Source organism: Parasteatoda tepidariorum, chromosome 7 (genome assembly GCF_982258835.1).
Source record: "Parasteatoda tepidariorum strain Cologne lab strain chromosome 7, Ptep-v5.0, whole genome shotgun sequence".
Taxonomy (NCBI): Eukaryota; Metazoa; Arthropoda; class Arachnida; order Araneae; family Theridiidae; genus Parasteatoda; species Parasteatoda tepidariorum.
The window spans coordinates 38,899,475-38,925,294 of NC_141761.1; the positions used below are offsets into that span (position 1 = coordinate 38,899,475).

The following is a 25,820-nucleotide window of genomic DNA, read 5'->3' on the forward strand; positions in this document are numbered from 1 at the left end:
AGGCATTAAATATACATTTATTTTAAAGTGATATATTGTACAGCCTATCAGAAAAGTGTTCGCACATCAACAGATGAGCGTAAAATCATTTTCCTTGCAAAAAAGAAGAATCTGTAGAGAATGAGTAAACAATTGAACAACACTGAAAAATAAAATGAGCATCATATAATTGAAAAGAAAATGAGACGTAAAGTACACTGTAAAAAATTTTTGTATACCACAAAATCTATTTTTACCGCAGTATTTTATGGCATAAAAAAATCTGATGTACCGTAATTTCCGCAGTAATATTCATTTTAAAATCAGTGAATCGCTGTAGTTAAATAATAATTACTGTAAAATATATGAAGTAAATTTTACCGTCAAAATGGATTTTGCATTAAAATTAATTTTACGGGTGATGCATCTGAATTGCTGGCATTTTCACTGCAATTTGATCCGGAATTTTACAGTGTTGTTAATTTCAGATAGGGAAACTAAATTAAAGGTATAAAATCAAATAAGGCTTTAATACTTTAAATAAAATAGCTTTTTTAATCTTAGTTATGTCTTTGTATGTAATCTCGAAACATTTTATTTTAGTAATTTTTTTTTTGGTTTCTGAAACCAGAAAATAATTCTTAGCTTTCAAAAACGTAAAATCCTAAACAATGAACTTTTCCTCTTTAATAATTAAGCGAATTTTTTAGATGAAATGGACTTTAGAATAATCTTTTTTTTCAAAATGTACCGCTAATTCTTTGCTTAAAAACATGTTTTAGTTTTTTAAAAAGGATTTTTCAAATGTAGCTTTCTTTTCTCTCCTTATAATTGCTTTCATTCGTTTGTGATTTCTCTCTTCCGTATCTTTCCTTTAAACACTTCATAACATCTATTTTCTTCAGTAATCATAATTTTTTTTATATTAATATTTTATTTTCCTTCATTTTTAGCTAATTTACCCGGTAAGTGAATTAATTTTGATTAAAATTTTTTAAATATTATATCGTACATAATATTATTCTGAAAATATTAGTTGTAAATATTAAATTTCTTCTATATAAAGTTAAGGCATTTTATAAAAGGTATTCTACTTACGCCATGTTATACTATGGTGATTTTAAGACCTCAATTTCCTTTGTTATAAAGTAGTTTGTAATTATTTTGGAATAATTTTTTTGTTAAAAAATTATTCCGAAGCTGGATATATTTTACTCAAATGTATTTCATTCAAACTTTATGCTATTTAACTTTTTTTTAAGATTTGAGACTTTGTTTTAATTTTTTCCATAGTTTTAGTTTTTAAAAGAATCAGGTGTAAATTTAATTTCGATTATGGTTTGATAGAAAGATTCGATAGAGAATGCTTAAATGACAGAAAAAATCAAAAATTGCTGCGAAATATTATAAATGAACATTCCTTTAATAAATTCGAAAAATACATTTCATATGTTGGTTAACACGGGGAAAGTTGAATCCACTGTACGTTTGAAGTGGGTCCTTATATGCATGCTTTAATTGTAATTATTAACTGATTAATGAAAGTAGGTAAACTTGAAATAACTCAATTCAATTGAAAAAGTAATTCACGGTACGAAATGTAAGCATAAAATAGTAAATATACTATGTTTGTAAAACTTAAAAAACACGATGTAAATTTTAATAGTCATTTTGCATCTTAACTAGTATTATTTATATCAATTCCTTTATTTTTATTTGTAGCTTTGGAACCTGGTAAATAATTTAACAATATTCTTTATTTAAAAAACCAATCATGACAATTCAAATAAACTTATTAGATATTAAAAATTTTAATTTGTATTTCTCTTGTAATTTCTAGAAAAAATATATAATTTCATTTGTAAATTTTCATTTGTAATTTCTAGAAAAAATAAAATTTTCATTTTTAAATTAAGTAATTATTTTTATAACAAAATTTGTTTTATGAAATAAATTAGAGCATATATTAACCGAAATGATGTAAATGTATAATTACTTCACAAGATACTGTTCTCTTTAAAAAAAAATTTCATGTTACTCCATACGAGTTTAAATTTAATAATTAATTTTATTTTTTTCGTATAGGACCAGTGAAAATATGTGAGTACACACATTCATAATTCGAATAAAGGTTTCAAGAGATTTTAATATACCCCTTTTAATGAATGAGTAAAATCAAGAAAGATTTTAAACATATATCTATATCTATCTATCCATCTATTTATCTATCTATATATATATATATATATATATATATATATATATATATATATATATATATATATATATATATATATATATATATATTTATATATAACTTGAAATTAAACAGTTTATGAATAAAGACTGATAAAGACATCTTTTGTTCAATGTACTCTCGTAAAATTACCTAAAAATACCGAACTGTAATTCTGATATTAAAAAAAGAACCATAATTCTGGTTATGGGAAATTGAATGTATGGTACTTAAACCTTTGTTTATAAAAAATTAGTTATAAATACAATTTAGTGAGTACATGTAAGTAATATAAAACTGAAAAATAAATTTAAACAAAAAAATAGATTTTATCTCATGATCTAAAGTATCATGTTAACATTGCTGAATTTTAAGAAATTCATGAAATTTTATCATATATTATAAAACTATATTTTATTGTTAATTTTAATAAAATCATTCCGAGAAAAAATTACCGAGTCTTTAAATATTTCTACAGAGGTAGAAACTGTCAATTTCATTATATTCTGATAGTTTAGACCAAACTTTTTCTTTCTAAATGTAATGTTTAAACTGATGCTACAACAAAATGAAATGCATTAGTCTGAACCATTGTTAACTAATCTTAATATTTTCTTTTTTATGTAGCAACTCTACCAGGTAATTGCATGGTTTTAAGAGTATAAAAAATTTGTTTCGACTGTCAAAATTTAAAAATTTTAATATTAAATATTATTCTGCCACGTTGTTTGAAGTTATTAAATAAATAATGTTAATATTCGATGTTAATTATACAAAATATTAAGGTAAAAATAATTAATAGTCTTTAGTATTGTGACTCATTTAACCACATGATTTATAAATAATAACCAAGTAACATTAATTCTGGTACTAATTCTGTATTATTTAACTAATCATGTAACATACCAAATAAATAAAATATTTAGTATTCATTATTAAGCGTCTAAAAAGTGGGTAAAGACTCTAAGTAGGTTTTTTTGTGTTGCAAATTATTATAAAAATGATAAATTATAATAGCTTGTCCAATTTATTCGTTAACGTTTGATTAAATTCATGATGCCAGGTTCATTTTTAGAAAATTTACCCAGTATGTGAATTAATTTTGATTAAAAACTTTTAAATATTACCTCGTACATAATATTATTGTGCAATATTAGTAGTAAATATTAATTTTATTCTATAAAAATTTAAGTCGTTGTATAAAAGATATTCAAATTACAATAAGTTAAAATAGGGTTGATTTTAAGACTCCAATTTCCTTAGTTATAAAGTAGTTTATAACTATTTTGGAATAATTTTTTGTTAAAAAATTATTCCGAAACTGGATATATTTTACTGAAATGTATTTGATTTAAACCTATTATTTTTTTTAAGATTTAAGTCTTTGTTTCATTTTTTTCCATAATTTTAGTTTTTAATGGAATCAGATGTAAATTTAATTTCGATTATGGTTACAAGATTCGGAAGAGAATGTTTAAATGACAGAAAAAATAAAAAATTACTCCGAAATATTATAAGTCATCATTCCTTTAATAAATACGAAAATTACGTTTTGTATAATTCCCTGTTTGTGGACACGGGGAAAGTTGAATCCACTGTACGTTTCCATTAAGACCTTATATGTATGTTTTAATTGCAATTATAGACTAATTAATGACTGTAGGTAATTAAGTATACTTGAAATAACTCAACTCAATAGAAAAAGTAATTTACGGTATGAAATGTAAGCTTAAAATATTAAATATACTATGATTGTAAAACTAAAAAAACGCGATGTAAATTTTAATAATCATTCTGCATGTTAACTAGTATACTTTTATAACAATTCTTTTATTTTTATTTGTAGCTTTGGAACCTGGTAAATAATTTAGCAATATTCTTTCTTTAAAAAAATCAATCATGACAGTGCAAATGAAATTCTGGATATTAAAAATTTTCATTTGTTCATTACTTATTCAGTAAAATTTCTAGAAAAAATAAAATTTTCATTTTAAAGTGAATAATTATTTTCATAACAATATTTGTTTTATGAAATAAATTAGAGCAGATATTGAATGGAATTATGTAAATGTATAATTACTTCAAAAGATATTGTTCTCTTTTCAAAAAAATTCATGTTACTTCTTACGAATTTAAATTTAGCAATTAATTTTATTTTTTTCGCATAGGTCCAGTGAAAATATGTGAGTACACAGATTGATAATTCAAATCTTTTAAATTAATATTTCAAAGATTTTTAGATACCCCTTTTAATGAATGAGTAAAATCAAGAAAGAACTTAAACATAAATCTATCTGTATCTATTATATATTATCTATAATCTATTATATTATTCTCTATCTGTATATATTATTGAAATTAAAGAGTTAGTCTAAACATTTGTTAACTGATCTTATTATTTTCCTTTTTTATGTAGCAACTTTACCAGGTAATTGCATGGTTTTAAGAGTACGAAAAATTTGTTTCGACTGTCAAATTTAAAACTTTTAATATCAAATATTATTCTGTCACGTTATTTGAGGTTATTAACTAAATAATATTAATATTCTATGCCAATTGTACAAAATATGGTAAAATTATTTATAATCTTTAGATATTGATTGTGACTTATTTAACCACATGATTTATAAATAATAACCAAGTAACATTAATTTTGGCACTAATTCTGTATTATTTAACTAATCATGTAACATACCAAATATGTAAAATATTTAGTACTGATTATTAAGCGTCTAAAGAGCGGCTTAAGACTCTAAGTAGGTTTTTTGTGTTACAAAATATTATAAAAACGATAAACTATAATAGCGTGTCCATTTTATTCGTTAACGTTTGATTAAATTCATGATGCCGGGTTTAATGTTAATTATAATTATTTATAATTAATATTAAACCAGGTTTAATATTAATTTAAATTATGAATTTCTTTAGTCATTCTGGAAGAGGGAAAAAATTTCGTGTAACTTCCATCAATATCATTAAAAAATAATAGGTTTCTTTTTGTTCCTACTAAATTTAATTGGAAATTCATTGTTATCATTCTTAATACAAATTAAATATATTACAAATGAAATTATTTTTATAAATATTTTAGATATTTATCATGAAATAGTATTATAGAAAAGGTGTAATAATTATTTTGTTTTGAATCTTGATTTATTTTATAGCCGTAATTCCAAAATCTGGATGTAAGTATAGAATTTTATTTATTTTAGTATGATATACGTTACTTTACATTATATTTATTAAAAAGTTGCTTTAAAAGGAATTACATAAAATAAATTTTGCTATTTTGTCTCCTTACACTCCAAAAATTTAAATTTAATCAAAAAGTTCCCAAGATGAAAACATATATTTCATGTGAATACAGAGCGTAAATTGCACAAAATGAAAAAGTGAAGTTTAAAAATATAAAAAAATAAAAATGAATCAAATATTTATTTTATTGTATGGATTGTTACGAGTTTTTAAATTTTCTTTTACCAAATGAGAATTATCTTATTTATCTTTTTATTATTATTTAATATTTTGTGAACAAAATATAAATATTAATTTCTTGTTTTTTCTTGTAGCTTCTGAAGAAGGTAAATATTGGTTACACTTTAATCACACTAATAAGGTTAAAATCAATAAACAAATATTTTTTTATAATTTTATTATAAAAGTAGTTAATGAAACAAACTTCATTAACAAAATAATGCTTTCAAAACCAAAACATTAATATTATAATGCAATGTTGTTATAACAGTTTTTTAGAATGATTAAGTTTATATCTCCGTATCTTGGGCTACACATGAATGCACATATATTTTTTTCTCATAAATTATATTTTTGTAACAAGACCAATGATTGAAAAATTTCAAACTAAAACTACAATAAAAAGATGATACCTAAAAAAAAACTACTTTCAAGTATGATACCCAGTACGAATAGAAAATTCTAACAAATGTACAGTAATGACATTTCTGGTTTTTTAAAAAAAAAACTAATTCTGTGCAATAAAACATGAATTTGCGATTTTTATAAACAACTATTTGGTAATTTTTCCATTCGAACAGTAACGGTTTATCGGAAGTGCTAGTTTTCGAAACTAATATTCTTATTACCACAAATTTAGTACAAAATACAAAAATAGAAATGAAATATAATTAAATGTGCCATTTTCTGATGTATCATGATAAAATAATCAATTTTTAACCAATTTACCAAATTTTATCACACATTTTAAAACCATATTTTATTGTTATTTTTATCAAAATCCTGACCAAAGCACTTTGGTAAAAATTACCGATCTTTTTGGTGCACCTATAGGGACCGGAAACATGTCAAATTTTACCATTTCTAGAAGTTTCAGTAATACTTTTTTTTTCTTAGCGTTCATTTAAATTCTTTATTTTTTCTTCACTATCTGGTTTTAAAATATATTTTATTATAAATATATTTTAACTATATATTAAATATAATTTAATAATTTTATATATATTTTAAATATATTATAAATATATTTTAAAATTATAAATATATTATTGAAATTATAAATATATTATTAAAATTATAATTATATTATAATAAGATATGAAGTTTTAATATAAAGATACAAAAATCAGATTTTCATTCCGCAAAATGTTTTACTGATTTTCAAAACATAAAACATAATACAAGAGCAACAATACTTATCGTTATTATTCATAACACGTGCTATGGTCCACTGTAGATGCAAAATAAATTTGAGTTAGCATCTATTTCATGGAGCATTAAAAATTATGCTGTATAGAAAAAAGGAACAATGAACGATTTTTTAAAAAAAAGTTCAGATTCTATGTAAGTTACTGAAGCTAATGCATTACTTTAACATTTGAATCCACAACACAAAATTCTTCGAATAGATAGAAAAATATAAAGCTAGAAAAATTAAAAATATAAAAATATTTATTCAAATGGTGGTACCTGCTCGATTCTTAGGAACGGCTGAGGCTTTTTTTTTTGCAAATGGATAAATATTAACTAAATGCTTTTTTTTAATCAATATTCTAAACAAATTACACGTAGTATGGTTAAAGCAAACACTATACAGTTTAATTGAATAAAACGAACATGCATATTAAAAGTTTTTTACAGTGTGAAAAAAATAAATTTATAATATTTTAAACTATTTTCAAAGAAGTTAAAGTGCAGCAACTTACCATGTTATCTAGTAGTGTTTGATTAAAATAATTTTGGTTTATTAAGTTTAATATAGTTTTCAGCTATGGTTGATAGATAGACAAAATTTGATTTCACTATTAAATAAAGAAGTTAAATTTTGATCCGATTATTTTAATAAATTATGTAATCGAAAGCAACGAAAAAGTAACTTTTTCAAAAATACAAAATTAATACTACAAGTATTGAATGTATAATACGTTTAATATTTATTCATCAATATTTATATTATTTAATATTTATAATTCAATACGTTTAATATTTATTCATTGATGTAATAAAAGGCCATTAGCATATAATTTTCTAAATTTCAAAATTAGCTCAAATGTATAAGGAAGTTAAACTTGTTAATGAATTCGAAAATTTTACAAGTAGCATATAATTTTGTTAAAAATTTCTTAGTATTACTTAGAAATTTTTTGACAATAATGAAGATAACATCTATTACATTTAATTTGTTAATGAAACAGGTATTGCTGCAGCAGATTCATGGAGTTAATTAAAGATATAAAAAGCGCTTTGAAAATGTCGAAATATAATAATATTTTAGAGTATTGCGAAATTCGAAAACTTATATTAGAAAGTTTGTTTAAAACTCGTAAATCGATTATAATATTTTTTTTACATTTACTTGTTTAAAAGAAGAATGTAAAAAAGGGGAATAGGACGAAAAGAATTCTTCCTCAGGCGTTCATTGATGTTCAACTATAAATTTTGTACAAATGACTAAAATTTTGTATATGTATGATAATCATTCCAAGAATATTTTATACTTTTGATATACGTTTTTTAGGTTTAAATGAAATGCGTAAGTAGATTGTTTTGAAACATTTTTTAAATCAAATTTATTAGTCATGAAAATTAATAACTGTTGCTTTATTTCGGAACATTAATATTTATAATTATAATTTAATTCCTAACTAATTTAATTTCAATATGAAAATGAAAAGAAATATAGAGGAAGTTTTTACTCCTATAAAAATATTTTGTCGTTTAAATTCTTTGCATCAATAATTTTTTAAATTTATTTAAATTAATTATACCATTTTTAATTATATTACCAAATTAATTAACAATATTTTTTCGATTATGAAAAAATCCATGTTATTATTATGATAGTCATTACACACACACAATTGTTGGATATTTAACTAAATTTAATTTTAAATATTTTACTTCAACACTAATAATCTTTACTAAATTTACATATTTAACATAATTTGATATTCTTCACTTTCAGATGACTTTTTTATGGGTACGTATTCTATGCCATACAAATAATTTTAATATATTTTAAAGAAATATATATTAAATTTTTTAAGGAATTGAAGTTAATTTTTTAAGGCATATATGTTTAAAATATTTTAATTCCGTAAATATTCTATATTCATCCATTCACACATTTCATTCATAAACATTTAATTAGACTGTACCTTAAGGTTTAATTCAATATCTAAAAGTCTAAGCTTTCAGCAATTTATATTTTTTCTTTTTATAATTAAAGACATTAATAGCGAGATTAGATAAAAAAAAAAACAATTTTTAGCTGTCATCATAACTTATATTATGAAAGAATAGTTTAAATATTTTTTAAAAAACTAGGATTTTTTTAATAATCATTAGCAGATTATCATAATACTTTGTAATATTTAAAAAAAATATTAAATTGAGAATACTTTTAGAGTAATCTGTGATAATATTATATTCTAAAAAATTATATTTATCATGTTCTAATATTTTTCAGAACTTACTGACAAGGGTAAGCTTTTATGAATTTTGAAAATTTTGAAAGAGTAATAAAAATCCATGAAAATCATTTGTAAATATTATATCAGGCTAAAAAATACCTGTATCTACCAAAAAATCAATTTATCTCTTACTTGAGAGCAATCCTGTAATAATTATCTTTAACGTTTCATTTTACGTGTATAATGCAACGTTTGCATACCAACAATTGTTATTCTTATTCGAAACAGGTTCTTTTACAAAGATTTAATTGATTATTTTAAATCATTCATTTAAAATTAATACTGCAAAAAATAAGCTTTCCAACAAACATAACTATATACGTTATTGTTTTAAAGTTAACATTGGAATGATTTTAAAAATTTAGTTTTACATAATGCAATTAGCAAGTTTATAATAATGTACTTGATTTGATTAAAGTATCACAGTAAGCTCTAATTCAAGAATTATTACAATTCAATATTTCTTATATTAATTCTACATTTTTCAGAGATTCTTTTCATTTCTTTAAGTTGCAAGAAAAAATATTGATGTTTCCAAAAAGAATCCAAAAATTATTTTTAAACCAAAGTTTAAGTTTTTTATCGTTCATATTTTTTTTTGCATAAAGTTAAACTAGTTTAGTTCATTCTACTACTTTTCTTACAGTTGCTGAGTTTGCTGAAGGTAAATTTGAATTACAGTTAATAATTTAAGTAATATGTTGCTACTAATAAAATGAAGTTTTGGTTGATATTTTATTAACTTAATTATACTGGGGTAGTTTTTAAACAAATTTAGTTGAACGGAAATATTTATTTTAATAAAATAATAACTTTAAGAAAATTTAAAAACATTTTAAGAGTTACTTTTTTAGTATACGAAATATGCGTTTTTAAACAAGTTAATGAATTTCTCTTCTGTATTTCTTTTTCAAATTAAGATGAATATTTCATCTGTAGATTGGAATTATACATTTTTTTTTATTTTACTTATTTTTCTAAAACTTCAAATTAAATGTCAAAAAGAATTATAATGTAATTTATTTGAGCGAAATTGTAGTTTCATTAATAGAAGAAATGATTCCACTTCATGGCTATTCAAAATGTATAATTTTTTTATCCAGTTTTTTAAAACTATTTAAAAAATAAAATCGTTTTAATCCGATTAAGTTTAATACCTGGTTAGTTTAAGCATTATAAAATCTGATTACAGCTTAAATAATAAATATTTTTGCATGAACAAAATAAAATTGCGCCCCCTTCAATAGTATTATACAGAGGAAGGGCAAACTTATTAAAACACATCTGTACTAACGTATTTTTTTTTCTCACTTAATAAATGCATCGAGTATCATCTTATAACTTTAAAAGTGTTTAGGTCATGCAATTCCTCATACATATCAAATTTAAAGCTTTCAGAAGTTGGAGAGATCGACAGTAAATTACGAATAAAAAAGAGAGTTTTTGAACAATCGATGCCAAAAAATATGACAATAAGATCGCTGCTTGTATCAATTGCTTTTGCAATTTGGTAAAAACTACACAAAATTTCGAAAGCATAGTTTAAATATTTATGGAGAAACGAACAACTTATATTAAATAAAATAATCCATCTGCCTTAAATTTCCTTATGATGAAAATATTCAGTAAAAAAATTAAACAAAATTTTTAGATTAATTTACTAATAACAGAAATAACAGAAATTTTAATAACATTTTAATAACAGAAATATTTTAAAATTTGAACAAAAAAATAGATAAAGAAGTACACATGAAATGAATATTTGAAGTAGTCCTAACCCTTTAAACGGTCCTAAAAATATTTTTTTTTCGTAATTTTGTTGTGAATAGTATTTGGTAACTTATGAAAAAAGTCCAACTTGAATATCTTGAAAAATTAAATGCTTCTAGTAATCTTTAAAATAGCTTTTGTACTTTTGTTTAAAAAAAATCTCTAAATGGTATTGAGTATTCAACAAATTTCATTTTGTATCATATAACAAAATTTAATAACAAATAATACCTTACCATAATTGTCTGGATAACAAAATGTGATGGTATGAGGAAATAAAACATGTGAAATAATACCTGCTTTAGTATTATATAATACCTACTTATTGCTTACTGTCATTTTAAAAATTATAGTGGCTTGTTTAAAAGTACAAAATAACATTTATTGGATATTCCTAATATTTTATAACTTTCTCTCTAAATTTTAAAAAACTACTTGGAAAATTGTTAGAAATTTTTTTAATTTTCTAGCTTTTCAAATCGAACTTTTTACCGAATACTATTCAGAAATTTTGGCGAAAGTCTTACTTTAAATATTCATGTCTTGCATAATTTTATTTTTTTTTTAATTTCACGATAATATTTTGTTATTAATAAAAACTCTATAAATTTTGCTTTATTGAGTATTTCTCCAATTATAGTAAAAACATAAATCATAAGAATTTGTTTTTTTTAATACAAATTTCCATATTTTCATGACTATTAAGCTAGTTTTACGAAATTTTGTATGCGTATTGTAACCAAAGTAATGAGAAATATTGTAACAAAATACATTATTTTTGGTATAGCATGCTCAAGAACATTGTTTTTTTTTTATTCGCAATTTATAGCCGGGCTTGCAAACGTCTAAAAGCTTTAAACTTTATTGATATGTATGAGAAATCGCATGACCTGAACACTTTTATATATAAAATAATTCTCTAAGTATTTCTTGAGAACAGTAAAAGAAAGGAAGTATGGAATTGTTTTGATAATTTTATGTTTATGCTCCATATTTTAGTGCTTAGTATTACCACTGCATATATAATAGCATGCTAAAAAAGTGTGCAAATGAAAATAATGATTTAAGTCTAGATTACAAAGATTTTACATTTATTTTTAAAATCAAGCTTATCTAATAGTTTTTTTTTTAAATTAAGTATTAATTTTTATTAATTCTTAAAGAAATTCCATTAATTTGTTTGCATGCTTTATACTGCTTTTTTTATTTTAGAATTCATAACTGGGGGTAAGCAAATGTTAATTGTATTTATTTTTCTAGGCAATGAAATTAGAACAGATAAAATTAGGTTTGATAAAGCAATAATGCACTTTTGTTCTTAAATAAAAAATGTTATATATTCTAATCAATTTAGCATGTCTAAATATTTTATTTTAACTTAATGACAAATTTTAAATACTTCTACCAAATTTTTCGTTTGATTTTAATACTGTTTAATTTAAAATAGCATATTTTTTTTAAAATATACAAAAATTATAACGAATAAAATAGCATTTTCGTTTAATTTCAATAAAATTTAAAGTTGTTTGAAAATAAAAAATATTTTAAATTGTCGGATCTTAATTCTTTTCAAAAATATCAAAGTACCATTTTCATCTCCAATATAAAATTTATAATAATGATTCAAGCTTTTTATATAACCAAAGGTATAATAGCATAAAATAACATAATACATAAAAAAAAATATGAGTAAGGTTAAAAAAGCATATGAGTAAGGTTAATCTAAAAACACTCCTAGATTATCACTTTTTATGCAGGTCAAATTATATGAAAAAGCAACATGTTTATTTTTTTAAATAATAAAAAAGTAGATTGACAAGAGTTTTAAGAAAAAACTGACTTTGAATTGTTATTAAAAAGTTAGTTCAGTAATTGAAAAAATCAAGTTACTAAATTTTAAATTGGAATATATTACGTTTCTTTAACAATTTTAAGATGCCTTATACCATAGTTCTTTTAGTAAAATTTAAATTTCTATTGAAAAGAAAATCACATTTGTTTAGTTTCATTAAAATTCCATTGATGTGCAATTTTTCTTTTTTTTTCTTTTTCTAATTTTAGCACAATCAGCTTTTGAAGGTAAGTCTATGAACAAAAACTTTATATTTCTAAAAAAGGAATACTCTTAAAACTAAATCATTTCTAAATAACACAGTACAGAAAAATTACTTGAATTTAAGAGACTTACTCGTAAATAGGGAAATTCTTTAAGACTATTAATCTGTTTATTCAGTTAATTAAATTGAAAGCAGTTAATGCGCAACCGATTCGAAATTTTTATGAAAAAAATATTTTGTAAACAAAATATTCTAAAAATCAAACTTTTAAATTTTTAAGAATAAAAACTAACAAATTCTTAATCCTAAGGTAATTATTTAATTATATTAGTAGCTTTTCGATGAGAAATCGAACTGAGGGAGCTAAGCTGCTAGTCTCACTCTTCGACAGATGGCAGCACTGCAGTACTTCTCCGGTTCGAAAAAATGGACCATGGAGAGGAAGAAATACACTGATCTCTCACCGCAGCAGTAAAAGATGTAAAATGATAGAGAATATTTAATGAGAATTTTATATCTTTTTGCTTTATTTGTTTACTATACTCATTAAATGAGCTCTTTCAGAAATCGGTTATTTTTACAGTTATCAATATCATAATTATCATTATCATAATTATCATTATCATAATTATCAATAACATAACAAAATTTATTTTTCTTAAATATAATACTATATTAATATAATTTGTTGTTTACTCCTTAGAACTTTTGAAAAGTAAGAATTTATATTTGTACACAAGATTATTATTGCATGACAATTAGCATTGGTTGTAAAATTATTGCATATTAACATACTCACTTTGTCTTAATGAAATTATCTTATTTGAACCATCAATAGAATGGACAAAGTAAATATTTAAAAATAAATATTCTTAATCTTAAAGGTTTTTATTTAAGTATGCAATTATAAGAATTTTTTCCTAAAACGTGAGTTAATATTTAATTACTTTATTTATTATATCACTTATGTACAAGGAAACTGCACAAATATTTGCATTATAATAATATAGCTTGCATATACCTATAACTCTTGTCTATGCACAGAACAACCGTTACTGAAATGCTATCGTTCATTAAATATAATTTTTTGTCCTGACAAGCGGAAATATGTTTTTAGAAAGTAATAAGGATAAGACTCAGTTTTAAATTTTTTACCACATTTAGTAAGAGACTACTTTTCTATAAATACATATCTTGTGCTTCTCTTTTCATCAATTGTTTTGTTTTATCTACCACTTTTGATTAGAATGAAACTCAACTAAACAGATATAAAGAAGGGACCTTAAAAATAAACACTTTTGTGTAGGCTTCTATTAAGTCACGTATTTACAGCGCGAATAACTGAAAGCCAAACTATTTTGGACATTTTCTCTCGACATTAAATAAATTCTGTCAACAATAAATGCATTATAAAAAATAAATGTTTCTGATGTTAATTTGTTTAAAATATCATTTTCAGGTGGAAAATTAGAAAGTAAGTAAGCTTGAAAGATTACCTTTCATTTTCATTATTTCTGAATTAGTTATTTTCACCGTATTTATCGAAGCTCTTTCGCCAAGAAAAATTAAAAAGTCACAGTCTAAGTGCCTAACACTTAAGGCAACACTAAAATTGAAATTACATATACCGAATTGCCATGATGAGCTTTCTGGGATTTAGGTTAGACAAATAATGTCTATATTTAAAAAGTTATTAAACTTTCCATAAATCATAAATTGGGTAAGATTTCGCACTTAGGGGAAAATTATCAAAATTAATAAATAATTCTCACTTTCTGCAATATTTCTTTGAACCCAAATAATGCAACGTTAGTGAAAGTTTATAATATGAAAAAATATCATTACAAAGGTTTTTCATTTTTACAACTCTGACTTTTCCCCGAATTGTAATTTTGCGTCATTTCTACAATTAGTGTAAATGAAACAGGCTATCTAAAAGTAAAAATTGATATAATAATCGGGAATATCTATCAACTGTTGTATGATATATAGCAACTTCATAGGACGACTCTCATCTACTTTTTTATAATAGATATCTAAATCTATTTAAGAACAATTTTCTTCTAAACAATAGGCAAAATAATAAACCAGATTAAAAAAATAATAAACCTGACAAATATATTTTCACTAAGAATTAATGTTTACTTTTATAATTTCAGCACTCAATAAAGATGGTAAGCTTTATCTAGTTGTCTTGAAAATGTTGTAATAATTATAATCATTTAATGTGATTGTTATTCTAATACTTAAATGCAAAGATCTAAGGAATTCATACTCTTTTTAGATTGACATTTAATACTTTTATTTTTAATGAAACACCTTGCATTATTAAGGAAAGTAATAAGGAAAACAGGTGGTAATGACTGAGAGACTATTGTTATTATATTGTTGACTACATAATTAGCTTATTTTTGATTATTAAATGCATTTTTAGTAAATGTTATACAGAATGTGACTACCAAGCCAAAATCATTAGATATACATCAAACCTATGTGCTAGCTCTTCAATTTAAAAATATTTCCTGCATTTAAAGAATGCCTAAAAAGCACAGAGCTGGATTTAATTCAGTTGATAAAAAGTTCATATTTACAACCATATGAAATCGGAAGTACATATTGTGTCGTAGGTACACACGAAATTTGAAATTATAATTTGTCCATTCTTATTAATTTTCTAGAAACACATTCAACTTATTTTGTTATTGATATCCTTTTTTATCTTTGTACTTTTTATTTGTATTTACTAATGTTTCTGAATTATGAAATTTATCTTTCGTGAAATTTTATCTTTTTTTAGTTGGAGATGCTCTTAAAGGTAAGTTCCGAAACACAATATAAATGGGTATATACTTACTTCTATTTTAAATATTTTTTTAAATATCTTTGTTTAAAAATTTTCTTTTAAATATTTTTCTTTTGCAAACAGTTTTTTGTTGCAGTAAGATATTGAAACAACTCTATGCATTTGTGATATTATGTTCTTAATTTGAGCAAGGCATAAAAACAAACAAAACAACATTATTTGAAAAAGAATATGGAAATGTTTATTAATATAGCCTTAAAATATAATTAAATAAAATATAAATAATCTATTTTTAAATTACAATTTTAAAAGATATCTCCTTCAAAGATAAATTTGTTTTCCTTATTGCCTCAACATCACTAGAAAATATATTTGTTAAAATAAAAGATGCAAGTAAAATAAAGCTTTTCAAAATAAAATTATTAAAATTTAGAAAGAAACATTCGCGCTGTGAGAAATGAAACAAAGGAAAAGATACGAGCCAAGAGTTAAACTTCAATATACGTTCATTTCTATTCAAATTATTCTAACTTTATGGGTATTAAAGAGTTATAACTTTTTTCGAGTTTGAAAACTTTAACTTTTTGAAACTTTAAATAAATTACATTATGAAATATGCGTGATTGTGTTATTATAAAATTGTGAAAATTAACTCTTTCAACATTGTTTTTTTAGAAGCTGTACAAAAAGGTAAATTTCATTCACTTAAATACTCAAATTATAATATACTTCACTCATAATTAAGTTGTTTTAATTTTTCCTAAAATGTTGAGTTCAAAGAAGTGTTCATTCTTGCTTTTAAATGTTGGAAATTAAAATAGGAAATTATTATTGTTGTTAGCGAAATAAAACATTTAGGCAAAAACTAGTTATTATTGCATTAATTTGAGTCTTCACCATTAGATTCACATATTTTATTTATGTAATCAAAATGTTTGTTTTCCTCATTATTTTTTTGGCAAAATAATTATTAAAATATGAAACAGTTATAAACGAAAAAATTGCAACTTAGTAGTTATTACTAAATATTATATTTTCATTAATTAAACGTAAATAATTACTTGGCATTCAATATTGATGTAAATTATTAAAAAAAAAGTTTTTTAAATGACATCAAACATCATAATAATTTCTAACATTTACTAATATATGCATTATATTTTTTCTCAATTCATACTTAATCCGTAGCTCACATCTAGCCGGCACGCGTATTTAACATAATAGACATTACATGGCCATCTAGACTTACTTCACATAGACTTACTGGAAATAAACTCCGTAATGTATTTTTATTAACACTGCGTTACTAAAATATGTTCCAGACTATCCTTAAAACTTCTCTCCATCTACTACTTTCAGTCTACTTCAAAGTCTTTTTTTAGAAATATCAGATGATCTTGTAAGCAATCAGAACACACCTGTTTAAATTTTAACTCTACAATTAAAATATTACGAAAATAAATTTTTCATTGTTATTCAAAAAAAAAATTTTTTTTAAACAGTTCATAACTCTAATCTTAAATGAGGCAGGCTTGAGGGTAAAAAATGCTTTTAAGCATGTGAAATGTTAAAATAAAAACAAAACTGATAATATATATCTATATGTATCTGCTTTTTAGGAAAAGGAGATCTACAACGTAAGTAACAAAGAAAAATACTCAAATTTGAACATTTTTATGAAAAAATAATTAGAGTATAAACTTTACAGTTATGATATAACTTAGCAATATATACTAAATATTTGCTCCGATATCAAGTAATAGCTTATTTACTTAGATAAAACAAAAATGTCAATATTTCATTTAAGTAAATTAAGCACATTAATGTCCATGTTATTGTTTTCTATGATTCTTTTTGTATTAATAATAAATGTTGTTAATCAATTAGTACTAAAAAATAATATGAAACTTGCTCATTCATTTTTTTTTAAACTGAAGAAGTTATGGAATTAAAAAATTTAGAAAAACAAATGCAAAATGGCAAAAATATTATCAATATTTAGAGTAATGTAAGAATAGTATGAAAAAAAATAATCTTGCAATTTATTTATCAAACATTTAACTGAGTACGGATACAGTTATCAATGAATAAGAACACTTTTCATTTGCACACTCAGAGAGACTTATTTAGAAATGGCGAATGTAAAAGTAGAAAAGGATATATTATCATTTTTTTAACAATCGGTACATTGCTAATACCATTGTCAAATATTTTAAGAACCAAATGCTTTTTAAAAACATTTTTTACGAAAAACTTAATGTAAAGCTAACATGCTTTATAAGGTAAAGGTTTTTAATTTTTATTTTTGTCAAGAATATCTTGTAATGTATAAAAGTTCTTCTAATATTATTTCATAATATTTTTCTAAGCAATGTAAAAGATGTAATTCTAACTTTATTTAAATTACTTTAATTTTATTCTTATGTAAGACTTATGTCTGAATTAAATTTGGCAAAGTAGTAATTATGCTTATTTTTAATGTTTTACATAAATCGAGCATCAATTTTTTATTCCAACTCTTATAGACATTAATTAATTTTGATACTCATTTTAACTCGAAGATATTTGTTTAGAATTACTTGCTTTAATTAAAAAATATTCATATATCTCAATTTTTCATTTGAAAATTATGCCTTTATAAAAAAAATTATAAGCAAGTCTTAAACAATTTCATTGACATTACTTTTTCGATGTTTTAGAGGTATTAACTGCAGGTAAGATTATAAATAATTTATTACTAGTTACCTTTAATATAATCAATACTTATTTATGTTAATTATATTTTCAAAATCTGCATTATTTTCATTAGACTAATATTTTATTTACTATTTGTTTTAGTTCATGAAGTCTTAATAGGTAAGTTTATATCTGCAATAAAATGGAAAAGTGTAATAATTTAAAGTTTTTTAAGTCAATATTGAAAAATAAAAATAATAATTTGAAATAATTTTACTTCTCGTTAGAACGATGCATTTAAACACAACCATTGAAAAAAATTATATTTCGAGTAACATTTTTAACATGTTATAAATATTGAAGTAAAATATTAATCAACATCAACTTAATTTTTGAAATATTCTTTGCATTATTAAAAGATTATTTTTATTCATTTGCTTTACCTGATAAAAAAATTGTAAAGCTCATTAAATCAAATTAATTTCAACTTTGGAAATCAACAATCAAAATCAAAAACCTAAATCAAAAATCAACATCAAAATTAAATATTCAAGAAGTTGAAACCTTTGTGGTATAGTTAAGAGATATTAGTAAACTCTAAACATTTAAAATAAATTTACATAATTATAAAAATCAAAAAACTTTCTTCAAAAGGTTAGAAATAAAAAAACATAAGATATAGGTTTTAATAAGCAATTGTTTTAGTATAAATGTATGCAATACCAAACACAAATGTAACACTAAATAATACTTTTAGTTTATAAATTTAGAAAAACAAATGCAAAATGGCAAAAATATTATCAATATTTAGAGTAATGTAAGAATAGTATGAAAAAAAATAATCTTGCAATTTATTTATCAAACATTTAACTGAGTACGGATACAGTTATCAATGAATAAGAACACTTTTCATTTGCACACTCAGAGAGACTTATTTAGAAATGGCGAATGTAAAAGTAGAAAAGGATATATTATCATTTTTTTAACAATCGGTACATTGCCTCAAAAGACATTGCATTAACATTGGTACATTGCTTACGTCCTCAAAAGAGGCGGTATTGAGTGAATTTACAAAATCATTAATCAATATATAATGCCTAATAATTATGTAAATTGCATATTTTTATTCATTTTTGTTACAAATAAGCTAAAAAATACTTGACTTAATATAATGTAGTACATCTAATATGAATGTTTAAACAAGTGTTTTATTAATAGCATAGCCTCTTGCATGAATATTCCAATTGCATGTTGTTATTAAGAAGAGTTAAAAGATTTTTATACTTGTCTTACTGTATAATTATAGATTCTATGAAATATATGATCAAGAATTATCGAAGCGCTTAATATCATCTAAAATTCATTGTTCAATTAAAATATTTGGAATTTAATTTCTTTAAAAATCAAATGAGCTGGCTAGTTCTAAAACAATTTACTTGGTTCATTTGTTAAAGGTACTTCACTGTTCTTTTCTATTCATTGTTTAAAATATTTTTCGTAAAATAATACTTTAAACCATATCATTTTTATAGAACTTGCAAAATCAGGTAAAACCATTTTATATTATATACAATAAAAAATATGATTTCTTTAAAGTAAATATTTGCTTAAAATTACTATTTCGCTTTTTTAGTAAAAACCTATTAAAAAGACTGTCTCAGTGACACAGTTGCGAGACCTAAAAGAGAATTTTATTTTCGAAACATAATAATTTATGTAAATGTCATTTATCTTATTTCTTTTTGTTCCAGGAGAGAAAGAAATAGCCGCTTCAGAACAAGGTAATGAAAAAAAATTTTAAATATTTCCTATTTTTAAAAATAGTATTGTTATTTTTTTTAACAACAACTTACAAGATGTAAAAATTAATTAAATTAAAACTCTTTAATACTTTCAGCTGCAAAATCTGCAGAGGCAAAGCCAGGTAATTTCATCATAAATTAATTAAAATTTGTTATAAATAAAATTGAACTAAACAGGTAATTTTAAACTAAACGAAGGAACTGTTAAATTTTTAACTCATGAATGGTTTCAAAGGTCATGTTTTAATTTTTGTTACATTCAGTATATACTTTAATGCAATATTATTATTCATATAATAGACATAGCTACAATTACAACAAGTTTATAATTAAATTACAACGAAAAAACAAGCATGAGTTGATATTGGTTTTCCTTTCAATAACTTGTCAATCACAATGACATTCATTCACCTCAAAGTAAATTAGTCTACAGCATTTATTTTTATTTAATCAAATTGGTTTTTATTATAACATTGGGGAACAATTTTTTTTTCGTTTTCTGTAGCATACGAATTTTTAACATATTCGCTCGCAATGCTGATTTCAACTTCGGAATCGGTTTTTCTTTTAGGGCTTCGCTACAGATTTTTATATTAATTTTTTTCCTATTTTTTGTCAAAATTACAACTTCAAAAACGTTGTATATGACAGAGGGTCGCATGGATGTTGCGGCAAAAATTCTGGGGGAGTTAAGCGCATCATCAGGATTACAAAAAAGAGCCCATGCCCGAAATGTCATCATGCGCTACTAAGGGTGTTTCCCTATTATGAAATATTTATTCATGTGCTTTTGAACAGATCATAATCTGAAAGTACCCCTAGCAGCATACGATGGCATTTCATGATATATTTTCAAATTTAATATATATATACATAATATGCAAATTTAATCCCGATGACGTGCCCTAACTCTTTTAGAAGTTTGTCGCATCATTTATACGACCCCTTGTTACATATAACGTTTTGAAAATATGTCTAAAATATATGACTAAAAATGTAATTTGAAAACACAGTAGCTTTTGGAGCTAAACTAGCTTCAAATCCAGATCCGAATAAGGCAAGATCAAGTATTTGTTCAGATGCAACAAATACTTGTTTTCCAAAGTAATTATACTATAATAGATTTATTTAAAATTTACTTTATGCTTTTATAAATTTTTTTTCAAAATCCACTTAAAACAATCTTTTAAATGAATGATTCTAGGCTTCTGAGAAAATATAATGCAAAAATAACATTGTATAGAGATTTAGAATTTGTGTCTTTATAAACACTTTTTTCAGAAATTAAAATTTTTGGAGTATAATTATCATGCTTAAAGAGGATTCGTGTAGTTTAATTATCGTATTTGAGATTAAAAAACCTGATGAATTTATAATTCTGACTATATTTTTAAAATAAATTTCATTTATTACAGCCAATTAAAGATGAAATATGAAAAAGGTAAAGCACACAAATTTCAAAATGAAAAAAAGACATGTTTACGAACTTTTCTTCATGAAAAAGTATTTTTCGCTTTTGCAGATCAAGAATCAAGCAACAACTTTATAAAGTGATGCTGTAACAGTCGATACAGTTTTCATGTATTAAATTATGATTTGAATAAAACCAAGAAGCATTTCATTCTGTGTAGATTTTATATTCAGAAACAGATTACAATTTCATCTGAATTCCATATAACTTAAGATCTAAAATTTTATAACTAAAATAAAATTAATTATTTGTATTTCACATTTACATGCTTTGCAGTACTTAGAACATCATGTGAAAACTCTGTTTTTCAATAACCAAATTAATTTACTTAACCAAAAAAAGTAAATTTTTTAACTTAAACAAATTTAAAGTATTTTCAAAATTCAGTTGTATATTCCAGTTAAAAACAGTTCCGTTTTCGTGAGAAAAAAAACAAAACATTTCACTGTGGGTAGCGAGAATTCAAAATCTTTGCTATAAGGATTTATAATTGTTCAATGCGAAATAAAATATCGTTCAAATGATTACTTGATTCTCTTTAATTTAAAAATAAATTAATAATCGAATTTCTGACTCTAGCTATCTTAATATTTTAATCACTGTCAAATTTTATAGAAGAATACACAACTTCGGAAAAAGATTATCACAGCATTTTAAAAACAATCTTTTTTCACTTTTTTACACGGGGCAAAATTTAACAGAACTAATATTTTCTTCAAAAATATAACTTCAGTATTATGTACCCTCTTAGTAAAAAAGAAGTAAGCAAAAACGTTTTTCCGATTTTTCAGAAGTAATTATCATATTCGAGAAATTATTCATACGTAAAATGTGAGTATGTTTGACAAGGGACACCTTAAGTATTTTCTCTTTAGCAAAGATAAATAAATTTTTTAACAGAATCTTAAGACAATACTTAGGTAACATGCATAGTGTATGTTTACCAGACTAGATGCCAAGGAATTATTTTATACGAAGCGAAAGTTACAGATGTTTTGCATTTCTTTATAACGTTTGTAATATTGCAGACCTCCCCCTACTCAATAATCACCCCACTTGCAAATTTATTCTTGTGTTAGTTAATGAATTACAAGTTAGTACATCAGATAGCACCTAATTCATGAAATTTAGTCCCTAAAATACTTGTAAAAGCAAGATGCCTTTTAACATCTCAAGGGACCCTCTTCTCCTCATAACCAAAAATTGCGATTTGTCGGACCATTTTTCTCTCATTCAATTTTGATAGTCTTCTGTTTAGCTTTTGATCCTAAAAAAAAATCACCTAATAAAAAAATTTCCACCTAAAAAAATTCAGAGGCTGTTTCTACGTGCAGGACGGTTCATAGGCACATTAGGAAACAAAGCGCGGTCAAAACGACCAGAATGTGGTAAAATTTTCAATGTTTTAGTCTCTAAGGTAACACCAAAATGCATGGTAGTTTTTACTAAAGTGCTATGGTAATGATTCTGGTAAAATTGACTATATGGTTTTATAATATGCGATAAAATTTGATGAATGTGGTAAAATTTGGTAGTTTATTGACTCCTTAAACCATGTCATTAAAGCCTTTTAATTGGTAAAGAAAAATTTTCATTTTTGTATTTTTTCTGAATAATTGGTAAGAAAACATATAATTTTGAAATCCCGGATTTCCGGTATAACGTTACCATTTTAACAGAAAAATTTTCAATATACATGATTTAAATGCTGTATATTTTGATTTTAGAATTATGATTTTTTTTTACCAGAAATGTCATTACCATACAGCACGATAACTTTACCAGAATTTCTTTCGGCGTGTTAAAATTTTCATCACATGCTTGACATTTTGGGAAAATACGGCTTAGTTAGATCAAATATCGTATTCTGAGATCTTCTACTTCTTACTTGAATTGGGGACCACTGAAAAAATCCATCCTGAGTTTACTATGGGGAAATTATTAAAGGAGACAGAAATTTTTATAGTTCTTTTTAGACAAATAAATTATGAAAAAGAGAATTTATTTTAATAATAAAGTATGCCAAATTACATGTTTAAATTATTTTTTAATAATATTATTGAGATAAAACATTGTCGTAATGCACAGAAAGCGCAGGGAAAAACCATTACCCTTTCAAACTGAAATAAAAAAAATATCAAAAAATGCAAAAATACGTATTTTAAAATAATTTTTATCTAATAAATATTATTAGTCATAAAATGATTGATTTTAAGAATCTTATCATCTAAATCATTTCTTATCGCCATTTTGAACAGGGAAATCATTGTTCTTTTGAAGATGTGCTGCTATCTATGTATATGTATATAAAACAAATAATCAGGACATGTATAATTTTAAATAGTTTTGAGAAATGTTGTTCCTACCGAAAGTTTTATAGAATGCGTCCGAAAATTAGCACTCTAGACACAGAGCTGCAGTTATAATGGAAAAAAAATTGAAAGAATACCAATTGTTTTAAGTAATTAGCGCGAATATATTAGAAAAAATAAAGAACAGTAAACATAAAAATGTGATTACAACTTCATACACTGTAAAAGTTTCAGTTTACTTCAACACCAAGAAAATAGCTAACATTTCTATCTAGATTACCCCTATTTCCTTTTTTTACTACTTTGAAACAGGCATAAATGTCTAATCGATAAAATAAAAAGCAGAGTATCGAAGATTTGAAAACTGTTATAAATCTTAAGATTTTTTTAAAAATTCTAACCAATTAATTCTAATTATGTTTTTTTTTAATAAATCCTTCAAGCAAAAGCTTTATAGGGACCAATAGTGTTTAAATGACAATGTTCTCAACAAAATATCAATTTTAATGACATTTTAGTAGGTATTTCAATATGCTTTAAACGGAAGTTTTTTTTCGCTCAATGAGTCAGTGAGATAAAGTTAAAATTACAGGAGATCAAGTATTTTAAAAGTTAAAAATTTATTGAACGCCTAAAATGGGGCACCTTACTGTTTATATATAGCTGACAGCCGATCTGTGATGCAACTTTAACTGAGGCAAGCGACAACAATGCAGCTGTGATGAGTTTAGATGTGGTTCCAGAATTGGAGTACTAAACTTCTTCTGAAATGTTACTCATTTGCCCGTTTTTTCAATGTACACAAATAAAAAAACGATTAAAAAAATAGTTTTTGGACTTTATGCCAGTTGAAAGCAAAGTTATGTTACTTGAACATTATACAATAAATTTCCAATATTATTTACATGACAATAACTGTCCCCAACAATACTATCTTGTTCAGGATTATAACAAATATAACATCTTCTAATAAGAATGCACATGGTTTTTTTAGACGCAATAACGAAATTTTAATTCAATAGGAACGAAGTAGCTTAGTAAATTAAGCTACTTCGGAAATTTAAATAAAGAAACAATTTAATTTCTCGAAAACTGTTACGCGCGACATTTTGTAACGCGATGATCCCCCCTAATCTCTGTTCTACAATTTATCTTCATAATACTATTTGCAGTTTTGAAATTTAAAAACTGACATAAGACTTCCAAAATGAATGTTTTTCTTATAGGCGTCAAAATGACCCCTTTTGGAGTAGTTTTAGGTATTTAAACAGTTATTTATTTTACTAATGAACACAATAGCATGAAATTTTGATATAGTATACTCAGAAACAATTTCGGAAAAGTAAAAAAAAAAATAGCTTCGAAACTCACGTGTATTTTAAAAATTACATAAGAAATGGCAAAAAACACATAAGAAAACTATCAAATGATTCCAACCAGCTCTCCTAGTGCTAAAAATTATAAACTATTTTAATATCTTCAAGTATCTCAAATAATATAATGTATTTGAAAAAAATAGTTTATTGCAAAATTATCATTTTTAAAAAAAGGAAAAATTTTATCACCCGTTATAGGCTAATGAAAATGCATTTTTAGACTTAGATCAATCTTAAATAAAAAAGAAAATTATTTGGTTAACATAATTTATATAACATTGCTTTGAATAACATAACTTTTCGCACATTATTAGTGAGATGTATAAAAACTGATAAAAGATAAATTTTGAGTCCTCGCAAATTTTGACAATAAATACAATAAAAAAACTTG

At 23.6% G+C, this 25,820-nt stretch overlaps 1 long non-coding RNA gene across 1 annotated transcript; it reads left to right on the forward strand.

Moving 5' to 3' along the window:
• Positions 1-3,271: 3,271 nt before the first annotated feature.
• LOC139426061 (uncharacterized) lies at positions 3,272-21,891 on the forward strand. The gene is made up of 16 exons (XR_011637337.2): positions 3,272-3,302; positions 4,062-4,073; positions 5,785-5,796; positions 12,994-13,011; positions 14,449-14,463; positions 15,149-15,163; positions 15,787-15,804; positions 16,468-16,482; positions 17,412-17,429; positions 18,492-18,506; positions 18,631-18,648; positions 20,001-20,015; positions 20,220-20,249; positions 20,366-20,392; positions 21,686-21,711; positions 21,793-21,891. It is a non-coding gene; the product is annotated as an uncharacterized LOC139426061 (long non-coding RNA).
• The last annotated feature ends 3,929 nt before the right edge of the window (positions 21,892-25,820 follow it).